The 26,663-nt window shown below is 37.0% G+C and overlaps 2 long non-coding RNA genes across 2 annotated transcripts; both read left to right on the top strand.

Moving 5' to 3' along the window:
* Positions 1–288: 288 nt before the first annotated feature.
* LOC113330176 lies at positions 289–5,254 on the top strand. The gene is made up of 5 exons (XR_003350099.1): positions 289–503; positions 750–808; positions 1,487–1,565; positions 1,666–1,766; positions 4,112–5,254. It is a non-coding gene; the product is annotated as an uncharacterized LOC113330176 (long non-coding RNA).
* Positions 5,255–18,554: 13,300 nt separating this feature from the next.
* LOC113330001 lies at positions 18,555–19,107 on the top strand. The gene is made up of 3 exons (XR_003350048.1): positions 18,555–18,638; positions 18,808–18,868; positions 18,998–19,107. It is a non-coding gene; the product is annotated as an uncharacterized LOC113330001 (long non-coding RNA).
* Positions 19,108–26,663: the final 7,556 nt, after the last annotated feature.

Below are 26,663 nucleotides of genomic sequence, written 5' to 3'. Positions count from 1 at the left end.
TTGAGTTTTATGCTATGTTTCCAAAAACTTGTAAGACAATGTGGTTATGTTTTGCTCCCTAAACTTTTAAGACAATATGGTTGTATTATGTTATGGTCGATTTCAATTAGAAATTGAACTTCTAAGACGATATCAAAACCTTTAAAATCCTAAGCTATATGAGACCCCACGTCGAAAGGTGACCGAAACTCCCCTCTACATTAAAAGTCATCACCACCCACCTCATCAAATTGCTCTAAAATTCTCTCTCCTCACCAAACTTACGGAGAAATTTTCTCTTCTTTCTTCAAACTTCTTTCACATATTCTGTGGAAAAAGAAAGGAAAATAAAATTGATTCCACGGGAAAAAAACTTAGCCGCAGTTTTTTTTTCTTCTTTACGTTCGTCTGTTTTCTCATTCTTCTCTCTGTTCTCCTTCTCCATCTCTTTGTTCATCACAAAAGATTTGGTAATTATTTTTGTTTGGTTTGGTTTTATTTTGCAGGAACGGTTTTTGCTAATGGTAAACACTGACTCTTTTCTTTGTGTCTCAAATAGTTTCTGAATCTTAACTATTTCCAACCCATATGCGTCTTTGTTTTCTGCTTCTAAATATTTCTCCAAACCCTATTCACTATTCCGATTAAAACATCTATTTGTTACAGAGAACCCTATGCGTATTTGTTTTCCATTAAAACATCTGTTTATTACTGGGTTACAAATTATGAGAACCCTAACCTGACCAACTAACTCTTTTGTTTTGTTACAGAGATTAGATTTGATTCATGGTTGGGTTTATCTGGAACGAACGACTCTAATCTGACAAAGGTAATATGAACCAAGATTAGTGTTTATCGTATTAGAGTTTCTCTTCAACTATTCAAGCAAGCTAGGTTTACCACCACCTCTCTTCTCCGCCACCTGCATATCGTTTTCATCCTAACTATTTCCTACAAAACCTAAAACCATCATACCCCCTCCCTTTCATCTCAAAATTATTTTTACAAGGTTATTTGTAAACTATCCATATAATCATCAGCAAAGAGATATTTTTAAAACCGTAAGTGAAACCATAATAAGGCTGAGCTTCAAAATATGTTTGGTTATAGTGTCATCTCTTACAGACGTTGGTTAAAAAATTTATTAATGATATTCCACAGATATATCGATACCCTTGATAATTTCATCACGGTGACTCCATGGCTAACTATGCGGTACTTTGTTTATGTTTTGTTGGTACTTTACATTGGTGTAACTAAATACTTTTCAAAAATTAATATCGATTCATAAATTTGGACTCATTCAGATTTATGGATGGTGCGTTTTCGCGGCAATGTGTGTTTTTTCTCAAATTTTGCATCATTTCAAACTATATATATGGAATCTTTATGTGATTGGCTCACACGCTTCGGTTGATGTTTGTGTGTCAGGAGAGAACAAATCTATATGTGGAATTTATATCGAGCAGTTATTATAATTTATTGGTTGATGCTAAACTTCTGTCAGGTCGATATATGTGGATTAATGCAGTGCACACTTGCAGTATGATGGCATGGTTGGATGACGTTACATCTATGAGCGAGAGGTATTTTTGCCTGAAGTACAAATTTTTCTACTAATTTTTTCTTCTTGGTGTTGAAGTATCAAAAAATTTGTTTTCCTAATTGATTTCTGTTATTGCACAGGGTATTAGTATGGACCTGAACAAATCGAAGCGGGGAGGAGAGGTGAAGTCGAAGCTTGAAGGAAAGGAGGGAAATGATAGCATCTGAATCAGTGCTTTATGGTACGTTTGTTTTTCAAATGAAACAATGAATAGAAATCAACTCAAGTAGGTCTCCTGATTTAGTATGTACACATTTTAAATAGTCCACATTATGATTGCATTAGCAAGCTAAATAGTTACTGTATTTTAATGGCTACGGAGAGGTATTCTTAATACCAAGAGGAAACATTGGCTTGGATTCATATAATTCATAGAAAAAATGATTCTTGGTTAGATTCGTATGATGGACTCATTCGACGAAAATACGTAACTAAGAGCAACCACAGTCACGACCAAACTTGGGTACTAAACCCAAATGTGGTCCTAGAGAGTGCCGCAGTGGTGAGGAGTAAACCCAAATTTGGTCGCCAAATTTAGGGTTTGAGACCAAATGTGGTCGTCTGTCCAGACTAAAGAAGATATAGTGGGACGGAAGTATTAGGAACGTATGAAACCAGGCGTAAGTTTAATCACCGTATGCAATCAGGCGAGCATATAAACACCGTATGAGTCAGGCGCATGTATAAACTCCGCCCCTTCAAACGCATCTAATACATCCGCCCAATATCAGGCGTAGTTTTATTGTGCGTCTGGATGAAACGTAACTTTAAGTTACGTATGAGATGGGCGTTGATTATACGTGCGTATGTATGAAACGCAACTTTAAGTTACGTATGAGATGGGCAGAAGAATAATGTGCGCCTGATACCAGTTTTAATTTTCGTTGATTATATGCACCCAGTTAACTTCCTCTTTCACCATGGTTGTGGTTGCTCTAAGCAGTTACCCCCCCCCCCCACCCCACCCCACCCCCACCCCCACCCCCACCCATCCATATCAACATCATAAACTACCCGCTTTGAGGAGGAAGCAAGAAACGAATGTGCAGTGCTCAAATCATTTACTTCTCACGGACATTTTTGATTTTTTTCTTTGGTTACCCAGACGCACCTTCTATGTCCGCCCGAGTCATACGCACTTTCTATCTCCGTTTGTATCAGACGCACATAACATCTCCGTCCCAGTAGACGCATTTTCCATCGCCGTCCCATGTTAGGCGTGAACTATACCTGCGCCTCAATCAGGCGCACGTAATACCTCCGTTTCGTTCAGACGCATATTATAAAGACGCTCGGTCAAGAAACGTGAGTATAAGTTCCGTCTCGCACCAAGCGTTCGTATAAGTTACGCTTCACCAAATTTTGGTCGTCCCCCATTGCGCTTGAACACCCAGAATACCAAATTTTTTTGGTTTTTAGTCTGGCTTTTGGTATTTGGTCCGTCTCATGACTGTGGTTGCTCTAAGTACGTTCTAGCAGTAAAGCTTAAGCTACTCTCTTGGACATGTACATTCTTCTGCACATTATCAGGAAAGTGAGACAAAACACACATTATGAGTAAGAAATGATTTCCAGTTGACAGACAATGTAGGACCTATATGGGATGTCATATCATGTCAACAATTTTCTCCTTGCCAAAGATTCTTAAAAAACTATCTCCCTGCCTCTGTAGCTTATCGTTGTAGATTTTATGCTGGAATTTTAGTCATTTTTTCAAAGTTTCCAGTGATGAATTTATCCATAAAAACGGGTTTCAATGTTGTCAGGCTCTTCTCCACCTCAATTCTCTCTTAGATGTCTTTGATCAAGAGTCAATGTATGTTAGAAATAAATAAGTTTTTCATAAGCTATATTCGTTTAAAGATTCACTTATCCATATAGTCATGTTTTAGTGTTTTATATATTTTTGGTGTTATTGATTCTGTGCTCAAAATGAGTTCTGTGTTTTTATATATGTGGAAATTCATGTTCTTACATATACGAAGCAAGATTGTTGTTAGTTCGTTTTTGCTGTTCAATTTTGTATTTGGCTTTCTTAATTAGTTTCGAATTAGGATTTGTAACTATACATAGTTTTGTTTTAATTGTGCAGGTGATTTCAAATTATATATAGTTTTCTTTTCTGTTCCAGACGAGTGTTAATCTCTCTGCAACAATTGATAGACATGGTTTTCTTTTGATCTCCATTTTGTTTTGCTTTTGATCTTTACCCGGTTTAATCTAAACCTTTCTTTATTTAACTCTGATTGAACTAAGTATTAATTCTTCTTAATGCTTTTGTCAACAAACATATTAAAATTCTTCTTAACAAACATATTAAAATTCTACACCTTATTCTCCCCAAATTCCCTTATTATTATTATTATTTTTTTTTTCAAATTCTGATTTATGTTTTGGTTTGTAAAAAAATCAGAGAGGTTCAGCTGTTGCAAATCTGGAATTCTCTACATCAGTTCAGTTGTTAGCTTGTCAATTGCATGACAGTTCTGAACTGTTAGCTTAGTTGTTTTTTTTTCCTTGAACCAGGCTTGGCTCTGCCATAATTGTGCGATTGAAATACAGCTGCATTACCACTGTTACTTTTCTATTTTAAAGACTAGCACTGGATTCTTCTGTCTTATTATTTGCAAATGATCTGTGGAGCGTGTCTGACCCCGCGTCAGAAGGATACCTATTGCAAAGACGAAGGGCGTCCATATATATGGGAAAAGAAGTAACAAATTTCCAAAATGCAGGAACATAAGGGCGTGCTGCTGGTTAAAGAGTAGCTCTCCACTCACTTTGAGAAAGAAGCTGATGGTGTCTTGGTTGACATTGTTGAATTTGAGAATGAAGCTGCAAATATATGTGTTGGTGAATATAAAGAAGAAGCCATGGTTGGTTGATTAAAAATCAGCGTGTCAAGCTATTTTTCAGTTACAACAGTTGGTGAATGAGATGTTAATAAAATTAGAGGATAGTCGGATTCTTTCTCGGTTTAACGGGTCATAATTTCGTATGGGCTTGGACTGGACTGGATAGTTAGGCCCTCAGGACCATTTTGGGGCTAACTTAGGGTTCAGTTGCTCACTCACTATCTGCACTATCTATAGATGATCTTTCTTTCATTTAGGGTTCACTACTAGATCAATCCCGCCGCTTTCATTTCTGGTTCTCTCTGATCTCCATTATATATTCTTTCTCGATATCTCTGATCTCCATCATTTAATCTCTTGGTTGAAGCAAAAAGGAAGAATGAGTTATGAGTTGAGATTTGAAGGTTTACATATAGCCTGGTGTCCTATCAATCTTCTCCTTTCTTTGTACGTTTGCTGTTTTTGTATCCAACCAAACAGCGAACATATAATTTAGATTTCATATAATTGAGATGCTTGGTTGTCAATTATATGTAAAGGTTTTATATTCAAATGGCTTCTTAGAAATTAATAAGGGATGATAGAAAGTATTAGGAAAGATTATGTTGCTGTAGGGAATAAGGTTAAATAAACTAATTATTTATCAAATGTGTTAATTGTTCTTTCCTTTTGTTAATTCAAATTTAGATATACAAGTAGTTTGAACATGTAATTCTAACTTCTAAGTTTGTATCTCCTAATCAGCTGTTGTAATTAGTGTGTCTGAATATTAATGGCTAATTTCCTTGGAAAAGGGAATGACTGATTATCAGTATTTAGATTTCCTTTGCATACTTTGATTTTTCATTTATACTTATGAAGAGAAGATAGAATCTACTCATATTTTTATACCGGAAAATTTCATCTTCTTAAAAATACTCATCTAAGATATCAAAGAAACAATATAACTTATAAGAGGTGATGGAAATTGAAATGTTAATCCTTTGGTTTCATTTACATTGAATGAATATAAGAGGTTATGGAAATTGAAATGTTGTCCTACAAAGAGATGGATATGGTTCCAGTTCCACCGGACCAAAGTGTGTGTTTTTTGCTCCAAAAAACATAACCTGATGAAACACACTTAGGGGTTAGGGAAGAAATGAACGCTTTTCTTGAGTTGGTTTCATTCGCTGAACAAAAGCTGTAGAACCAAATCTAGCTACATGACTTCCAAATTGCTCGAAATTTCCATTCCAACTTTGTTTACTAACACCACGAGTCAAATCTTGGTATTTTTTTTTAATAGGAAAGATTTTATAAATAAAATTGAAGTTACACATTGTCTTGATCTAGTTGAATGGAATTGATCAGCCATTCTGGCGGATCATTATCCCATTCGTGACAAACAGATGAACCTCTAGCATACTTGCTGATTCCGTCAGCTACATTATTCGTATCTCTGTTAGAATAAACACAAGACCAATAACTAAATTGTTCAAGAAAAACTAGTGAATATGTAATGAAACCATTGAAGACATTTTGACAATCTCCAAAGACTACTTTTGTTATTCCTTTCGCTTTAGCCCACGGCAGCTACATTAGATTCGTTAGGAAGATCTTGATTTGCAAATGTATAACACATTAGATTTATTACTTTATTGTAAAATTGACGGATCTGATCTTGCGTTGGCGCGTCCAGAAAAGTTGTTGTTTATCAATGTACACCCATCTTTTGTCAGAAGCATTTCAGCATCTAATGTAGGTGAACTCTGTAAAATTCGTAACAAGTGAAGTGAGCTCAACTTAACATTGAAAAAGTGCAATATATTTGTTGGAATATGCTAATTTGTAATGTCCAAATGAAGTCTAAATGTGAATTGAGTTAATGGAATTATCTAGAGTTAGCTAGAGAAGTCAGTTGCAATGAGACAACAAAGAGTCGGTTGTAACAAAGCAGTACAAAAGAAATATGTAGATAAGCCTAGAGCGGTCAACAGATCATAGACCTACTTGTTAAGTAAAAAACATCGAGAGAATTCTAGGGAGAGTCCTAGTCGGTAAACAAAGCCTATAAAAAGGCAGTGAGTCCATCTGTAACAACTTGAGCAAGAAACATAAGTAATATAAAAAACAGTAGTTTCAGAGAATACTCTTGTTCCATAACTAGGAGCTCTATATGAGCAATTCTAATCTATGCTCATATATCTCCATGATCATCAAACTACCAAAAATTCAACAATATGAATGTATATACAGACAAAATACCTCAAGGGAAGTTAAGGTAATCAAACAGCCGAGATCTGCCGACTTTGAATGTCGTTGTATATCAAAACCCTGAGAGGAAAAATCATAGTACGTACGATTGAATTTGTGTGGTGGTTTATGTGATCTCCAAGGTATGTATAAGGTTTCCCATACAAATCCGAGATTAGATAAATAACAACGAAAACCTCGGATCTAAGAGATTTTTTCTGATCAAATCAACGCCGCCGGCCTCACTGATTTGTCTCCACTTTCACACACTCACTTTGCTCTATTGGATGATGAAGTAGGGCTTTCTTTTTTATAGATATAACATAAATTGTGATTTACCAAAATATCCTTTCAATCTAACCTTGACTTGGGTTTTAAGCTTGGGCTTTGAGGTGACACGCCCCAACATGGCAAATCACTTTTTTGGTGATAAATAAGAAATGCAAATTGTTATAGAAATGGGAGGATCTAAAATGCCAAGTACCAACTAGGTTCGTTTTTCTCCGATGGATGGACTGCCATGTCACAGAAAGCCCAAGGTTATGACATGACATGCACAATATTGAAAGGAAAATGATAAAGCTACCAACGCAAATCCCGACGCCAAATCCGACAAGAGACAGAATTCTTGGTGAGCCCAAACCCACCCCTCTTATTATATCCCTGGCCGCAGAGGTTGTGTGTGGCGGGATTTTTCTGGAGGGAATGTTCGGTTGGTGTAGCATTCCCCATATTAAAATCCAAATAGAGGTATTTGTCAACTTTCAATGGAGAGTCTCCATACATTTTGAGTTCTCCCACCAACATTCTTGATGAGGATACTCTGCCTCATTTACAGAAAACATGTTTATGAAAAGTGGTGTGATGAAACAAGTCCGGCAAGAGGTCGAAGAAGAGAATAACAGTGGAAATCACATAAGTATTAAAATTCAAAATCAATGTCAGTTTCGTAGATCTATTTAAGTAGTGGATGAAGTAGGTGTGAATAAAAGATGCAAGTCTGTGAAGAATGTTCTCTGAAAAAAGATGTTTGCATAATCGGTAGAAGGCAATGTCTATAACTGTCGATTTCATTTTTAGAAAAAAACAAGTAGAAAACTAGTACATTTGGCCTGCTAAAATCGACATATAATAATGTGGCTACAAGCCGATTCCAGGTTTCTTTTTTTTCTTCTGTTTTTTTTTGATCGGTAAATAAGTAATTTTATTGAGACTTAAGCCACCAAAGAATACAAATACAAGGAATTAGTCACCGACCAAGGTAGGACAAGGAATCCACCTGGAGAAAAAAGAAAATCAAGCAACCAAAAGAAACCAAAAACAAAAACCACTACGGTAAACACATAAATATATGCGAGGTGATTTTCTCATGGTGGTTCGAAAACCACCGTCTTCCAATTGATCATGAACTGCTTAAGAGAAATTTTCTGAAACTCAGGCTGCAGATACAACCAGTATGCAATGATATGCTTGATAGATTGGATGATCTTGGCTGTTGTCGAGGACTTGTTTTTGAAAGCTCTTCGGTTCCGTTCCTTCCAAAGGTTCCATAAAATAGCAGCGGGAAGGGCCTTGATGACAAGTGACTTTCTCGAGCTAATAGAGGAGCAAGGCCATGTACTAAGAGCTGTGTGAATTGAATGAGGAAGAACCCAGTTCAGATGAAATTCAACCTTGAAGAAATTCCATATGTAAATAGCAGTCGAGCAGTGGAGAAGTAAGTGTCGTGAGGTTTCTTCATCGTTAATGCATAGGTAGCAGTGGTTTGCCCAGTCTCTCCATCTTCGTTTGATTAATTTGTCTTGAGTTAGCACTTTATTTTTCGTCGCAAGCCAAAGAAAGAAACTTACTTTCGCTGGCCACAATTTCGACCAGATTCTCTTTGGGTGAACGCACTCAGTTTGATTCTCTTCAACTATGTTTCTAGTAACCTGCCATTGATAACACTTCTTGACAGTGAACTCTCCAGCTTGATGACCATCTTTCCATAGTCTAACGTCTGCGGAGCTTGACGGAGTAACTCCATTGGTCTCGAGAAGGTGCAGCAAGGTTGCTATTTCAGAAATTACATTATCATGGACTCTCCTAGTGATGCCTAATTCCCATATCTCGGCATTGACGTTGTACATTTGACTGATGGTGTGATTTTTTGTAGCGCAAACTCCATAAACTGTCGGAAAACGCCTGAAATAAGGGTTGATCTCCCACCCAAATGTCGATCCAAAAACTAATTCTAGTTCCATCGCCAAGACTAAAGATACAGTTGGACTTAAAGAGTTCCGTGTACTTGTTGATGCCTTTCCATATGCTACATCCGTAAGGTTGCTTAGAGTACTTGGTGTGCTATTCTGACTGTTCTAGGCCATACTTTTCAGCGATAAGCTGCTTCCAAAGAGGATTGTTGTTGGTTCCCATCTTCCACAGCCATTTCATGAGTAAAGCAATATTCATAAGATGTAAATATTTAATGCCAAGACCCCCAAGGAGTTTCGGTTTCATCAAAATTTCCTTAGCCACGAGATGGTATTTCTTATCATCTGGACCTCCATCCCAAAGAAAATTACAAATAATTCTCTCTAACTTGTGAATTATATTCATTGGAGCTTCAAAGATGGATAAGTAATATATAGGTAATGCTGATAAAACGGTGTTGATTAAGGTGAGCTTACCTCCTCTGGTCAGGTCCTTAGCTTTCCAAGTTGCAAGATAAGACTCGAATTTTTCAACGAATTTGTTCCATTTCAGACTTGACCTGTAGAGATCACCCAAAGGAAGGCCAAGATAAGTCGTAGGCAAAGATTGAACTCTACATCCCAAAGACTCAGCAAGAGAGTTAACATTTTGAACATCTCCAACTGCCATGATTGCAGTTTTGTGGAAGTTAACCTTAAGGCCAGAAATGATTTCAAACCAGATTAATATATTTCGCAGATGGGAAATGTTGTGATTATCATTTTGGATGAACACAAGAGTGTCGTCGGCAAACTGAAGATGTGTAACTTTTGTGCCACCAGGTATAATTTCAAACCCTTTGAACCACCCAACTGACGCAGCCCTCTCAAAGATTAAGTTCAGCGATTCAGCTACTAATAAGAATAAAAATGGAGAAAGAGGGTCTCCTTGACGGAGACCTTTAGAACTCTTGAAACGACCATTTGAGGATCCATTGATGAGAACTGAAAAATTTACATGTGAAATTGTTGCTTCAATCCACTTTCTCCAAACAATTCCAAAGCCCATTCTTCGCAGCACATAGTCAAGAAAAGAACACGCAACGTTGTCGTAAGCTTTTTGAAAATCAATCTTGCAAAGAATTCCATTTTGTCGAAACCTTTGTGCAGAGTTGATACATTCATTGGAAATGATTGCACTATCCATAATTTTCCTTCCTTCTACGTACGCAGATTGCTGGTGGCTAATGATGTTGGGAAGAAATTTTTTAAGCCTGGTTGCAATGACTTTAGAGATGATTTTGTTGATGCTACTCATTAAACTTATCGGCCTAAAATCGGTTATGAGCTCTAAATCCTGCACTTTGGGAATAAGCACAAGGAAAGTTGATTTGAGTCTCCAGTCAATCACTTTATTGCTGTAAAGTTCTTCCAGCACTTGAAGGATATCAAATTTCATGAAGTCCCACGACTTGCTGATTACAAAAATGGGCATGCCATCAGGACCGGGCGCTTTATCCTGAGCGAGATCGTTCAAAGCACTAACTACTTCTTCTTCTGTGAACCTAGCTTCAAGCATGTGTGCATCGGTTGATGAAATAGTTGGGAAAGTAAGGCCGTCCAGTTGAGGTCTGGAGAAAATACCTTCCTTGAATAAACCTTGGTAATATGATACTATAGCCTTCTTGATGATGTTTTTGTCCTGCGTTAATGCGCCATCAATATTCAGTTGAGAAAAACTTTTGGCTCTTTGTTTCGATGAAGCATACTTATGGAAAAATCTAGTGTTGTTTTCATATTCCTCTACCCAATTAATGGTAGCTCTTTGTTTCCAAAAATCATTGTGCATCTTAGATAATCTTTTAAATTCAGCTTTAGCACCTACCTTCTCGCTAGCAAGCTGTAGATTATTAGGATCCAGAAGCAGTTTTGATTCAATCTGATGAGTAGTAATAAGGTTGTTTTGAATTAAAGTATCGATCTTACTAAATACCTCACGATTCCATACTTTCAGCTTCTCCTTAAGGGCTTGCATCTTTTTTGCTAGAACGTATGCAGGTGTGCCTGAGAAGCTAAAAGAGTTCCACCAATTTCGCATGAGATCTGAAATAGTCGCATCTTGGAGCCACATTTTCTCAAATCTGCAAGGAGTAGGGCCCCATCCTTCATTGTGTGTGGAGAGCATAATGGGGTGATGGTCCGAAAAAGGCTTTGGCAGGGTGGACTGCTCAATTCTCCTGTAGTTGTCTTCCCATGAAGATGAAATGAGAAATCGATCAATCTTACTCCACGAAGAGTTTCTGCTCCAAGTGTAGTGACTGCCAATAAGGGGAAGGTCCATTAAATGTTGATGCTGTACTAATGACGCGAATTTGTTCATGGACCGAGTGTTAGTGTTTCTCCCAGACCTCTCGTACAAAAATCTAGTTGCATTGAAGTCTCCGCAAAGAACCCACGGATCCTCCCAAATTGTGCGAATATCTCTTAATTCCTCCCAAAATTGATTTTTCTCATTGTTGAGAACAGGACCATAAACTGCGGTGAGTAGCCAATTAAAATTTTAAAACAAAAAATGACACCTTATTGATACAGAAAAAGCCCCTAAGAGAGTTTCAGTCACAACAACTTTGTTAGTATTCCATACCACTATGATTCCGCCAGATAGTCCATTGGAGTCTAAGGCAATCCAATCGAAATTATTTCCTCCACAGAACTGCTTCACTTGATGTCTTTGCCAGCCTTCAACATGAGTTTCTTGTAAACAAATAATATCTGGCTTCCATAATCTCAATAAAACCTTGAGCTCGTCCCTTTTACTGCTGTCGCGGAGTCCCCCAATATTCCAAGAGATGATCTTTGTCTTCATGGATCAACCAAATGTTCATGTGCTGGTGCCTCACTGATAACATTTTTTTTGTCAATGCTTGATTCTTCGAACAATTCAAGAAGGTTGAATTCGTTGCCGGAGGTTGATTTATGCATTAATGCTTGCAATTGGTCTTGAGTTTGCTGAAAGGATACTCCGATCCTAGGACCGTATTCTTGAAAGGTGTTAACAAGGGTCTGCAGTTCTTTCATTGCTTCAGCGGTTGCTTTATCTCTTTGTTGAACGGAACGAGTTGCACTAGAGCTTGTAAAAATTGTTGTTAATGGAGATTAAGTTGAAATAGGGGATATTGTTGTTACTAGAGACTGAGTTGAAACAGGGGATATGAGTGAGTCGAATGAGTTGAGTTGTACAGGTGGAATGGTTCTTTCCACAAACATAGACTCACTGATGGAGGCGTGCTGATGGGCTTGGTGGACTTCCGGGTTTCTGTTTGTTCTTGTATTGATCCATTCATTACTGTTTTCCTCAGCGGATACAATTAGATTGAATTCAAAATTTGAATCCGCATTAATTGCTGTTGGTTGAGATTGCAGATTGTATTCAGAGAAAAGTGCCTCGTCTACAGCGTTGACTTTACTAAAAGTTCTGGATTGATCAGGAGCAATAACTTCTCTTATAGGAACCATAAACATTTCCTCTTCTATCCCTGTGTAATTTTTATTATTAACGAAGCTGCCATTGATGTTACCGGAGTTGCCATCGTTGATGTCTAAAGAAGATGGAAAATGATCATGTAGAAAGTATTGACGCTCTGTGAAATCCCCAGATTCAACCGCTTGAAATTCATGCTTTTCAATTGTCTTTATATCATCTATAATTTCTCCGTCAATAGGAAATGAAAGCCCTTCCATGTGCATCATCTTGAACTCACCTTGAGATGTAAATGGACCTGCAACTTGAAGAAAAATAGCAGAATAATCTGAACCATTTAAAGAATTAGGATGTGCTGAGATAAGACCCCCCCCACATTTTACCTATTTTCCTGTAAGATTTCAGGTTCCAAATGTGAAGAGGGACTCCATGAACTGCAATCCAAACTGGTTTAGGAAGTACAGCACCCTGCGCTTGAACACTGTTAATGTATGGGGACCATTCTGAGAAACTCAACTTGGCTTCTCCAAAAATTACTTCTTTCTTCGCCATAATTTCATTCTTCTTCTTACTCGTGACTACAAAAAATACAGCCTTGAGAATGGAAGGAGAAATGGGAGCTAATGTTATAGATCCTTGAAGTTTAAACGTCGATTTGATTATCTTCGCAATACTATCCCAATGAGTGTGAGAGTCTTGAATTTCACAAACTATTGCTCCTTTCCATCTGTTGGTGAACACTTCCTGTTTAGGAGATTTGATGGTCAATGATGGAGCAATGAAACTAGTTGGATGTGGTTGAAAGGTTGTAGCCATGCTTAAACAAAACTTGATTGCTTCCGCAAACTCTTGCCATCCTTTGCCTTCACCACCAGCAGGGAAGAAACATACTTCAGCTGGGTCTCTTTTTGCACTGTATCTGGTTAATTTGAGCATCTCTCTATTTCCAAAAAAATTCCTTACCAGAGATAGCTTATCGTTTCCTTTGTTATAACTCCAATATGTTGGCTTTTCTCTTAATCTTGATGATTCCTGTTGGAGTATTGAACTTATCCATTCAAAAGCTTCTAAAGGTATTATGAATTCCTTGAAACCCATTTTGAGTTCTTTAAGGTATGCCATTACTTCACCATTATACTTGACCTTTGCTTATACTTGACCTTTTCTTCTGTTTCTTCTCACAGAATCAGCGGATAAGCATATCTATCATCTTATTACAATCTCCAGACTTCAAAGTCCTCGTATGCCTCAGAGATGTTAAGGAAAGCATCACACACTCTTCATCGTATTTTCCAGAATTCTAGAAAAAATCTTATACACACTGCTCATCAAACTAAAAGGCCTTATAAAATTTCTAGAAATAGTGAGTTCTCTCATTTGGGATTTATTTTTCTATCTGATTGTTTGTTATAGACAATTAGATTTTCTATTATATATTTAAATTTCATACAGCCTTCTAGGGGTTCTCAAGGATTCTCATAATGTTTCAAACATATATTTAAGGGAGATCTACATCGGCTTGACGAAGATCCATATGTGGATGCTTGGCAACAAGATTTGATGGCGATTTCGATCAATTATGCTAATTACTCCTCTTTAGGAGCATCTAGTCTTATTGAAGACAATAATTTCTCAATTAAGAAGAATATTGAAGAAATTTTTAAATGATGGATTATGAATTCTCAAACCATCTCTCAATCGAATTCCTCGATGAAGTACATGAATATGATGCTTTTGTATATTAGTATTTTTTCATGTCTTTCAATTTATATGTTGTATTTCTTTGATGTAACTGAATGTATTCATGACCTCCAATTGGCCATTGTAACCCTTCTAACCTCAATTAAATGAGATTTTTGAAATAAAAGTTTGGGCAGTAGCCCCTGATTCCTTCAAAAAAAAAAAAAAAATACAGTTTAATGAAAGACACATTAAGCCTCCTTCCCGCTTTGCCTTCGAACTAGGCTTTCATTTAATGGACTCAAAATTGGGGCACCACACACTTCACCTGGGTGCACATTCCTCTGCATGTGATTAGTCCTCACTAAACGGAATTTGAAAATTATTTACTCAAAGATAAAAACAAAATAATTAAATTCTATTTCTTCTCTCTTGTTTCTGTGGTATATGTCTCTATTCACTAGTCTTTTGTATTCCTGAATTGACACGGTCAATACGCCCTTCAGATGTTGATCATCACGCATCCTCTTTTATGCTTAAAAAAGAACACGCATCCTCCAAAGATCTTACTGAAATTAAGATGAAAAATTCACCTCTGTTTCAACCTTTTTTAATCAATACTAGCTCTGTTATTAATTTAAGTTTGGTTGTGATTCAATTATTGATTATTGTTATGATCAATGAATCTACCTAAGATCCACTAAAAGAAAATCTAGTTGTTGCTATACCATATATTGCCACACCTTCAATATAAGTGTCACAAAAACAGATTTCTAGCCACAGTACTTTTCAGCTGCAGTTAAAAGCTATAATTTACTGCTGCAAAAGAAAACCTTTTCCACACAACTGTAACAACAATATGAAAAGAGTGTGGAAAAAAGTACTCCCTCCGTTCCATTTTAGTTGATGTTTTAGGGTTATATTTTTGTTCCACAATACTTGAAAGTTTCATATTTTTCCACAAAACTACCAATTACACCCTTACATTTTGTCTTGGAACCATAAGTTTTTTTTTAGATGCACTGATAGCAATTAATGTTTGAAGATTTTTCTCAAGGGTATAGATGGAAAACCTTCATATCTCTCTCCATTTCTTAATCTGCGTGAAAACTCCAAAAATATCATTAAAAGTGGAACGGAAGGAGTATAATTTCTTGTTGCATCAATAAAGAATGGGTGCAGCAAAAGGCTTCTTGTTACATAGGTTATCACGACACTAATAGGGATTTAAGCCATAATCATTAGGTGCCGCAATATATTAAGTTTCTTGTAATGATCTACGGATTGATGAATGAAGAAACTGGTGGTCATTAAATTTAATCAACATCGCCAAAAAGATCTCTTTAACAATGATATATGTACTGCAGGAAATCCCACAACTCCACCCTACTAATAATCTATACAACAATCTAAGAAATCATGATGAAGAATGCCTAGGAGGATTTTCTTAAGTTCAGAAATCAATACAAAGAGGTAAGATAAAATCCTAACTTGGAAAGAAAAACAATGAAAAAAGAGAAAAGAAAAAAAAAAAGAACAAGAAAAAAAAAGTTTTGGAACTGGTATTTTCTCTTTTATAAATGAAATCATTAAAATAAGAAAAATATAAACGGTGAAGACCTCCGAATGAATCCCAGCGAATGAAGATGGGAGGAATGTGCACCTGCGGATACACATAGTCGGACTCCATTAAAATCAAGCATAGCGTCACAAACTTTAGAGAACTCCATATCATAATTAATCATCTGGACCTAGTGATTTATGAGCATCAAAGTAACGAATGCCATTGTTGTCGCGTGTCAAAAGTTTCTTCTCAATGCAACCATGGTTTGCTCATACATTTTGTACATTTGTTGAGGCATAACAGATTAAAAATGATATCTCAATTCAGCCATTATAGATTAAAGATCGTGGGTGGGTACCTATTATTTTAATGATATTTTCACCGTTCGATCGTGCATCTTATATCCTAAAATAGAGGTGCCCAAGAATACTATTTCAGCCGCCATTCAACTACACTTTCTGTATGCTCTTTATTTTCTCTCCTTCATCTGTTAGATCTACCAAATTCTTCCGAATTAAAAATTGTGGAATCTGTTGGAGCGAAATCAGGTAGTTTCTCGATCCATCTGCTTCTTCTTACCGACATGATTGCATGACATTACGATCTACTGAATTTGTGTTTGGCCATTATCAATTTGTCTTTTGCTTCGTCACTTGAACTTAGAGCATTGTTACTTGCATATTATCTGGCTTTACCTTATAGAAGTATCCTCTCACTTTTGCCTCTACTTAGAGCATTGTTACTTGCATATCACTATATGTTTAAAGACTTATTTTTATTCTTAGGAATCAAAACGTGTCAGGTGGAATGATCATAACGCACATGTACCCTTTTCTCATATCATAGTCAAAAAACTTTGCCCCATTATATCTCTACTGCAAACTTTCGGTTGTAAATTCTCAATTTAGTAATTTTAGTTAAGATGTAAGATGGCCCCATAAATAGTTTCAATTGGCATCGACACTACCTAACTCCTCAATATGACATTTCAGTATCCGCACTGACTGTGGACTTCATAAATCGATTATCAACAGAGTTGGGTGGCACAAAGAAGTTTAATGGTCCACTTTTCCATAGATAAAGACTTGCTATATTTCCAGATTTGGTATCTGTAGTTGTCATGTGAACAGTCGGAGCAATCTATTTCCTTGCTCGTGGAAACAGGCTATGTTGTAAAACGCGCTAGGCAAGGCGAGGCGCCAAACCTAGCGGCTAGTGCCTGGGCGCCTTTTTCTTTGCCAGGCGCCAGCCCAGCGCTTAGTGCGCCTTTGGGGCTTACAACATAGGGCACAGGGCAGGAAACCAGCCAGCAAAATGCTCATAGTTATTTCGAAGTATAAAAAAGAAATGAAAAGAATCAGCAGTAGTATCTTTTTGGGCTCCATTTTCATACACTTTTCGGTCTAGATTGACATTTTATCTTCACAGGATTGGTACTTTGGCCAAGCTTCTAATGGATGACGACTGCGAATGTGACGCAAGGAAGTCCGTTAAAGAGTTGGAGACATTGGATTCTAAAGCAGTCGAAGACTGCAAGAGGCTGGCTAGAAGGTACTGGAAGCAGTTATTCAGTCTCTATCAAAACGGAAAGATCCCTTTTTCCTTTCCTGCCACAACTGTCAGCCATGGAAATCAAACTACTAAGTGATAGATTGTTGTGTAAGTATCCTTCACTTTTCTTACCAGGCTTTGTGATCCCTGTTTAACTTCCTCTAATTTTGTACACATGAAATGAGAAATTATGTGTATTCACTCTCCAATGTAGTAAGTTATATTATTGAAGCTACATTTCAGATCTTTTTATTGGTATGCGTGGTGAATAGACAACCGTTGTTAGCCCATTCTAATTACTGATATTAAAGCTGGATAAATTACTTTCCCGATTTTTTATTTTATTTTATTTTAATTGTAATGTCTTAGGGAATTTGAGAGAATAATAAGATGATTCCTAAATGGACACCATTACCAGGTCTTGCCCAACAAGTGTTCGATAGAAGTCCCCACACTTTAACTATTTGATCATTTTGACTACCAGTCTACAACTAGGTCTGTTCATGGTCGGTTTTGGTTCGGTTTCTAGCCAAACTAAAACCGAAACCAATACTATTGGTTTCTAAAAATCTAAACCAAACCAATCCATTAACCATTGGTTCGGTTTTCAAATGGTTTCAGTTGGTTTCGGTTTGTCCCAGTGGTTTTTGGTTAGTGAAAAATACTATAACCCCCTACTATATGGGTTGAATATAGAGAAGCCCCACAAAATGGATCCTTCTCTATCAACTCCATTATTTCACATTTTGATATTTCTAGGCCCATAACTTTAGAATTCAGGGCCTGTAAATAAAAAATTTACTTCATAATACCAAAACAGCCCTTTAGTATATATAGTTATAAAACTAGGCGTAGATTTCATTTTTGGTTTCTTTTTCTTTTTCAGTTTCTCTCTCTAATTTTCTTTAGCGCTCTCTCTCGGATGAAGAACCAGTCCGAGAAACAATTCCTAATCGAAATTCTCAATGAAAAAATGATTTCGAAACTTAGATCTAAGATTTTGCAAACAAATATCCTGATTATCCAAACAAAAATTCTACATCAACATCACTTTCTCTCTCTGGTTTTTGCTCCGAAGAGTATTAAGGTTTTCAGTTTCAGATCGTCAACGTCGTAGTTTAACGGAGAAGAAGAAAACGAGTTTAGCTTCATCGATTTCAGATGACGATGCTTATGGATCTCCGTTGATGATTTTGATTGAATAGCTCAATGAACTAATCGATTGAAATAAATAGATTTGATCTACGTCGATTAAATATGGATTTTTCAGTTGATTCGAAGATATCTCAGGAATTGATTTAATCGATTTTTGTTCAATGGATTTACAGATCTGAATGATTTGGTTCAAATTTATTTAGCAACTGATCATCAATCTACGAATTCTCAATGGATTCTAGTTTGTTGTTTCAAAGCTACTCCATGTTAGGTTTTCTGATTTGAAGTTGTTGTTGTTTCTTTTGATTTCTGAGATCAAGAAGAATCATCACTGTTTCGGAAGAATAGCAACAGAATCAAGGTACGATTTGTTTTTTAGTTGTTGTTGTTGTTAGTAATTATTCTCGTTTCGATTTTAGTTTCATTCTCGATTTCAATTTTGATTTAGTTTTATCACAATCTAATTTCCTATGGGAACCAATCTTGATCTGTTTTTGATAATTTAATTTTTTTTTGTTCATTTTGATTAGGTGATTTTCAGTTGGGTTGAAGAATAATTTAGGAGTATGTGGATTCAATTTTATAAATCAGGTATGTATAGCTGGATTTAGGAGTATGTGTTTTCATATGAACTCAATTTGTATTTAAGATCTGTCAAAGTGGTGTAATTAGTATTTGATTGAGAGTAATATTTATTTTTGTTTCAATTGATGTTTGTAGGTAGGAGGACTAGCAGTACCTAATCACATGACATGTTATTCTGGTCTCGGTGGTGCACTCAGTTTTATTATGTACAGTTTTTCCTAACCCTTCAACTGTCTATGAGCTAATAGTAGTGGAGAATACAAATTTTTTGTCTCCTATGTTTAGTTAATACTGGACGTGGACTTGTAATGCTTTCAATTTGATATAAATACATGTGAAAATCATCATTGCTTTAGTTGCTAGAAGAAACTACTTCGTGCATCGTTGATTTGCGTATAATATGTTTATATCTGTGATTCATATTCCTAAGAACTTCTGAACTTTAGCAACTGTTGAACAATGCTTGTCAGACGCGGGCTTAGAAATGTTATTTAAGCAATTGTGAAAAGATGTGTAATGTTATTTAAGAAATGTTTTTGTTTCATTGAAAGATTTAGGAGAGAGGTCTGAAATAAAGAAGAAAGTGATATGAAGACACCGATCGGTAAGTTTGATGGAGCAACTGCACAAACAACATAATACGTTGATCTATGATCATGGAGTGGGTATGTAACTTCTAGATGTGTAACTTCTAGTTACACAAGTTAAATAGATGTGTAATTTTTAGTTACACATGCTAATTAGATGTGTAACTTCTAGTTACACAACCTGAATAGGTGTGTAATTTGTAGTTACACATGCTAATTAGATGTGTAACTTATACTTACACATACTGATTTTGATGTAGTTTTTTAGAGCAGTTTTATCTTGATTTCGTTATCTTGATTTCAAATTTGTTAACTTTTGCTTGTTGACCAAAATCTGAACTTACTTTTTATTCTTGAATGATTATTTCAGCTTGTATTTCTAGCTCAGCTACTTTATTCCCCTCTTACAATAGTGATGGTGGTGGATCTTACTTGATCTGTTAAGGTATTGAACCTTAATTCTTTTTATCAGTTCTTCACTGCTTGTTATTTCATGATTGCAGACCTTTTTTATACAAATAATCAATTTTTGATTGGTGAAAATATGGGATTTTACTTGTATAGTTATCTTTCTTCTGCTCATGCTTTTCCTTCTTTCATATAATGATGTTGCCATGTTTCTTAGATTGTTGAATCAAATCTTGGATTTTACTTACTATACAGAATGAGCACTGCTATAACAATTATGGTCAAATATTTTACTATATAGAAGGGTATACATGTTTGTGCATCGACACGGCGACTGACATGGTAAACACAGGTTCAATAAAGTTAGGGTTAGCTTCATGTTATGAACATTCTTATGTTTTGTGATTTCTCCTGTTAGCTAGTTCGATCTAACTAGGCTGCAAAAATGTCAAAATTCGGAAATCGTGTAACTGCTAGTTACACATGCCAATTGGATGTGTAACTGCGAGTTACACATGCCAATTGAATGTGTAACTGCTGGTTACATGTGGTAATTATATGTGTAAAACTTAAGATTTGTATATCTTATGTCATGCATTCATATTTTTTTATGTTCTGGTCTGATACTGGAATACCAGTCAGTCTTTCCATGCATAAATATTGATTTATCCATCTTTTTACAGGTTACCCTCTCTGAGCAGATGAGTTAGGAGGTATGATTGCGTAAGACTTGAGATGACAGAGAAGAATATGATCAATTGGTGTTTTGGATTGGTGTGTCAATCTGCAGGTGTTGATTATTAATATTACCCTCAATTACACTAGATAGATGCATGTGTAACTCTCAATTACACTAGATAGATGCATATGTAACTCTCGATTACACTAGACAGATGCATGTGTAAATTCTAGTTACACATGCTAAAAAATTGTTGTAAATGAATATTAAAGTAATACATGTATTTTTTTTATGTACTCTTTTTTATGTCTATTTTTTGCATATATATACAAGTGTAACTTTGCATTACACATGCCATAAGGATGTGTAACTTCTGGATACACATGTCATATGCATATGTAACTTATGTTTACACATTCGCACTATACTTTAATAATTTCGGGCCTAGATTTAATAATTTTGGGCCTAGATTTAAATTTTATTTAATTATGGGTTTGGCAATATTCATAAGGGTATCAAGGTCTTTTAATAATTTGGGGCCTAGATTTAAACTTCTTTTAATTAAGGACCTCATATTATAAGTTATCCATGGGTGGGGCCTGAACCTAATTTTCCCTTTTGGTTAACCAATAATTATGTCAAACCAAAAAAGGAAAATACACAAATTTACAGATAAAAAAATCGTAGTTGCCGATAGTATTGGTTTACACAAATTTACAGACAAAAAAATAAATAAAAAAATATCAAGAATAGTTAAAGCTTACTCTAATTCTAGAGATCAAAGAAATATATATAATATATCTTAATTTAGTTATTGACAAATAAAAAAGAAGGAAGACGGGAAGAAAAAAGTCGAGTAGCAGCAGCTGTAGTTGGGGGTGGAGAAGGGAGGCGACTGAGAGAAGGAGAAAGAGAAAGAGGGGGGTATCATAATGAAATATTAGATTTAGGGTTTCTATTTATCCTCTAAATCAATGGGTAGAATCTAATACTTGTAAATCGACGGTAGAAACTAAGCTTAAAAATTAATCGGTTTTCCAATGGTTTTTGGTTCGGTTTTAGAGGTCAAACCAAACAAAAACCAACACTATCGATTTCCCACTTTCTACACCGTAACCAATCCATTAGTAAATGGTTCGGTTTGGTTTCTTCCTAATTGGTCTGGTTTGGTCCGGTTCCAGCGGAAAACCGAAACCATGCTCGGCCCTATCTACAACCCAAATACTATAACCGACAAACTTAGAACCGAATGCTAAAGGTACCAAAATCAACGACCCAAACACTAATTATGTATTTTATAAATCAAATATTTGTTTGAGTCCAACGTTCTCTAATCTGGTTACACGATGATTATGTAATTTAACAGAGGAGATTAATGCAGGCATGGAAACATTGGAATAATGGATCCGCTATAGAAATATTAGATCCAACTTTGAAAGACACATGTTTTACAGGTGAGGTGATTATATGCATCCATGTCGCGCTACTATGTGTTCAAGAAAATGTTGGAGATAAATGCTTAACAACTCAGTCAGTACCGCTTATGATTTTCCTTCATCGCCTGCTTTTTTTGTTGATAGTACGAGACATAATATAGCCCCATCCAATCTTATATCCTGGCTACAGTGAAGAACATGGAACCGCAAACGGGTCTAGCACTAAAGCAGCAAACTGGAGCGTGAATGAAGCTTAAGTTACTGAATTATACCCTCGATGATTACATTCGATACTAATCGAAATATGTCTTGAGAAACTGTGGGCGATCTACCTATGTTGATGAGGAAATCATTTCTGGTGAGGAAGCATTTACAACTTAGCAATACCTTTTGATTATGGTCATTGATCAACTACAAAAAAGTTCTTTCATCCAATATAAAGTAACCATTTTGCGCTTGGTTCACTTTGACAACAACAAAATCTTATTGGCATTGTACCATCACTTATTAACCTGAGAAAACTCCGTTGTTGTTTGGAGTCAAAATTGTGCCCCTTTGCTTGTTGGGTTCGCTAGAAAACTGAAAACCGAAGATGTGCTTGCTTCAAAATTAAATTATTGCTTAGGTCCTAGGTGTTTGAAGTTGTTGGGCTTGGCAAATAAGATACCAGGAGTCGAGAAGCTGAATTGCTTGGAAAAAGAAACAAGAATGAAACCTAGTGAACTTTAGTCATTTTATTAAAAACTCGATCAATTTCAATTACGTGATGGTTGTACATTAACAAACATATTTTTGATAAGCTAATTTTTACAAGGTTGCGAAAGGGAATTTACCAATCTAGTGAATATGGCGATGGGGAATGTATTTGTTTGCACCCGGAAATATTTCTGGGCACAAAACACGATGATTTTGGTGTTGACGAGGAATATAGGGTTAAAAATATGAATAAGCATAAAGAAAAGAGACAAAGGTTTTACGGAGTTCGGCATGGTTTGCCTACATCCACGGGTGAATCCCCTTTCCCTGGTTTGTTCAGAACTACATTCCCTCTATTTATACAATTGAATACCTAATTGCAATATAAACTTAAATGGCATTAACTGCTCATTCATGCCTCCTGAATTAATTCGCATGAAACTTTCTTTGCATGCCTCCTGAATTAATCATGCATGCTGGTAGACTGGATTGACGATTGACAGGAATAATGGGCTGGCAGTATGGATGGAGGATGGCTGACAACGCATCTGGAAACATGGCTGGAAACTGGTTAGCAGCATATCTGGCAGCATGGCTAGAAACTGGTTGGCAGTGCGGTAGAGTACTTGGCTGGAAATTGGTTAGCAGTATTGCTGGCAACAAGACTGAAAATTGGTTGGAGGTGCGACGTGCAACCTAACTTTTTCAGTTGACCAACGGTTGACTTTGACTGTTGACTGAGTGTTGACTTTGACCGTAGACCGGTCATTGTAATACTGGGCAGGCTGGTGGGCTGCTTCGGTTGACTGGTTAGCGGGCTTGGATGACAGCTAAACAGTGGTCCAGGCAACATTCTGGCCCTATACGTGGCAATTTTACTCATGGTACAAACATCGCCCCATCTTAACCTCCAACTTGTTGCGGGGATAAGAAGTTAGTTTTCAATTTTGTATTAACAGACTATGATAAAATTCGACTTTAAGCGTGGATTATTGTTGTTTGAATTAAATGAAAACCTTCCTTGGTCGTTTGCGGAAATCAAGACGCCCCCAAGAGTAAATTATTGTTGTTGAAGCGCAAAGAAAACTGCCTTCATTGATTGTGGAAATCGTAATCAAGTCGCCCCCAAGTGAGGCTATTGCGATTGGAAGATCGGAGGGAAACAGTTGAGTATGAACCATTGTTGTATGCAAAAACAGGACTGAAAGCTGAACTGGTCTGCAACGGAAGCGTGATGCTGGAAAGTGAGTTGTAACTGTTGATGTAAAACTGAACTGTGGTAGTTGCGTAGAACTTGACTAGTAACTATTGTTAGGAAAAAATGAGCCATATTTGACGTCACTCGGCTGTAATCTGTGTTAGCTATTGTTGTAAATGAAATTTGAATTTGAAGATTGTCAGTAATTTTCGACCAAACTAGGTAGTAGTAGTTGTTGGCATTAAGTTGTTGTCAATTACGGACTGAGCTGCGGTAGTTGCGAGCGAAATCGTGTGACCTTTTAGCAGTTGAGATGGTAAAAGATTTTGTGTGTTGTTGGACCTCCAAAGGTCTTGGTTGTGTTACTGGATATGACATCAATATTTATATGTCTTCAATAATTATATGAATCAGGATAGCAGCAACGATGTCGATTAGATCACAATAGTTGCTGCGGAACTGGATTGCAGTGATTGAGGTAAACTGGACTGCGACGGTCACAAAAAAAACTGTCCTCTACACTAGTGAGCAAAACTGGGTGGTAACAGCTTTGAGCAAAGATGGACTGCAGCAGCTGTGATCAGCTTGGACTGCAGGAGCTTCGAACATAGCTAGACTGAAGCAGATTCGATCAGCTGAAATGTAGCAGCGACGAGCAAAAACTGCACTGCAGCAGCTGCGATCAGCTGGACTGCCGGAACTGCGAACATAGCTGGATTACAACAGCTTCGATCAGCTAGACTGCCGCAGTTGCGAGCTAAGATGCACTGCAGTAGCTGCGATCAGCTGGACTACAGGAGTTGCGAACGTAACTGGACTGCAATTGCTTCGATCAGCTAGACTTCTGCAGTTGTGAGCAAAGCTGCACTGCGGTAGCTGCGATCAGCTGGACTGCAGGAGCTGCGATAATATCTGGACTGCAACAGCTTCGATCAGCTGGATTGCAGCAGCAACGAGCAACGCTGCACTGTAGCAGCTGCGATCGGCTGGACTGCAGGAGCTGCGAACATAGGTGGACTGCAGTAGCTTTGATCAGCTAGACTGCGGTAGAAGCTGAGGAACTGGATTAAAACAGTTCGATAAACCTGAGTGTAACAGTTACAAATAAAACCAGACCGTATCAGTTGTGTCCAACTGAGTACAGAATTGATGAGCAAAACTGGATTGCATCATTTGCGTCCAATTGAGTACAACAGTTGCTTTTGAACTGTACTATAGCAGTTCTATCAAATTACCTATAGAAGTTATTAATGTTACTATTTGAAATAATTACGTCAAAATATTAGGGTGTATGCTCGCCCCCTCTTAATCCTGTAACTCTTTGGAGGATTAAGAAGTTCGGGTTACCCTTTGTTTCAATTTCCAGTAACTGAATTTCGCATCGCATTTACGTGCTACATAACTCGCTCCCAAGCGTGTGGAGTGCTACGCAACTTGCCTCAGAAGAGTTACTTTAGGACATGAGGTGTTACATATCTCTCCCCAAAGTGATGATCAGTCACGTTGAAGTGATATGCAACTCTTCCCCAGAAGATAGTGATTGTCATGCTGCTCAATGCTCGCACAAGGGTGCACTGCCTTGCCGCATTTTGCCCGCTCATGAGATTTTGAAGATGTCTGTTGTCTGAAATTCGCGTGGGGGCCGATCCTACTATTCCAGATGCACGCAGAATTGAAATGTGTGCATCTCTTCGTGAGAAAATGCTCGCCACATTGTAGGTGTCTCATTGAACAAAAGTATACATGATTATATGAAAAGATGCGAAATATGTAAATTGTATACGTACCATATTTGAAGTGTTATTGCGACTTCGTTTATGAGGTGATTAGGATGTCCACTGGTTATGTTGATGTTTTCCAGCGACGATGACTAGTGTAGTTACTTTAGCGTCTCGGCTTGACTCAGCAACCAGTTGAATCAAAACTGGATTGAAGACAGTTTCCATGGAACTGTATTGCAGCAGCTGCGATCATCTGAATTGTAACAGTTATAAGTAAAACTCGACTGAAGCAGTTGCTGGGAAAAACTGTACTGAAACAGTTTTGAGGAAAACCGGTCTACAGCAGCTCAATCAACTGGACTGTAGTAATTATGCGAAAAGAGACTGCAGCAGTTCGATTAACTAGACTGCAGTATTTGCTGCGGAACTGGACTACAACAGCTCGATCAATTGGACGGTAGTAGTTACGATCATCATCGAACATAAGTGTCTTGAGATTTGTAAATCTACACAACAAGCACAAACTTTTCATGTTGTGGACTTAAATTGACACGACATCAATTTATGAGGAGTTTGTTATGGCTTCATATGGTGATTTAAAATGCGCCCCTCTCCGATGTCGTTGTTCCAATCTCAAAAATAATTTTTCTTTAAACATTTGAAATTGCGCCCTCATGTTGTTGGAAATTGACATGCGATCGCAACGAGCCGAAAATCGCTCAATTCGGACATACGACGAAGAAGTTATCAAACAAACAAATTTGCGTATGGAGTACGCGGGGTGAATAGATTGTTGTCGGGGCGGGAGTGGTGCAACTTCTTTTGACTTGGAGGCAAGTTGCGAATGTGGAAACTTATATGAATAGAATTTAGCTGACTTGGGAACCGGTTGACGACACGGTATTAACATGGTGATGACGTGATCCATCTCTTAATGACTTTGTTCGGTGAGCGCCTTGCTCCAAAAATGTTGATGATGTGATTGCTTCAAAAATATTCTTCTCCAAATATAAAAAATTTCCATCATGATGTAGGATATTGAATTACGATTGCAGCTATCCAAAAATCACCCAATT

Source organism: Papaver somniferum, unplaced genomic scaffold (genome assembly GCF_003573695.1).
Source record: "Papaver somniferum cultivar HN1 unplaced genomic scaffold, ASM357369v1 unplaced-scaffold_117, whole genome shotgun sequence".
In the NCBI taxonomy this organism is placed as follows: domain Eukaryota; kingdom Viridiplantae; phylum Streptophyta; class Magnoliopsida; order Ranunculales; family Papaveraceae; genus Papaver; species Papaver somniferum.
The sequence above is the reverse complement of the archived record's forward strand: the minus strand, read 5'-3'. Positions and strand labels throughout refer to the sequence as shown.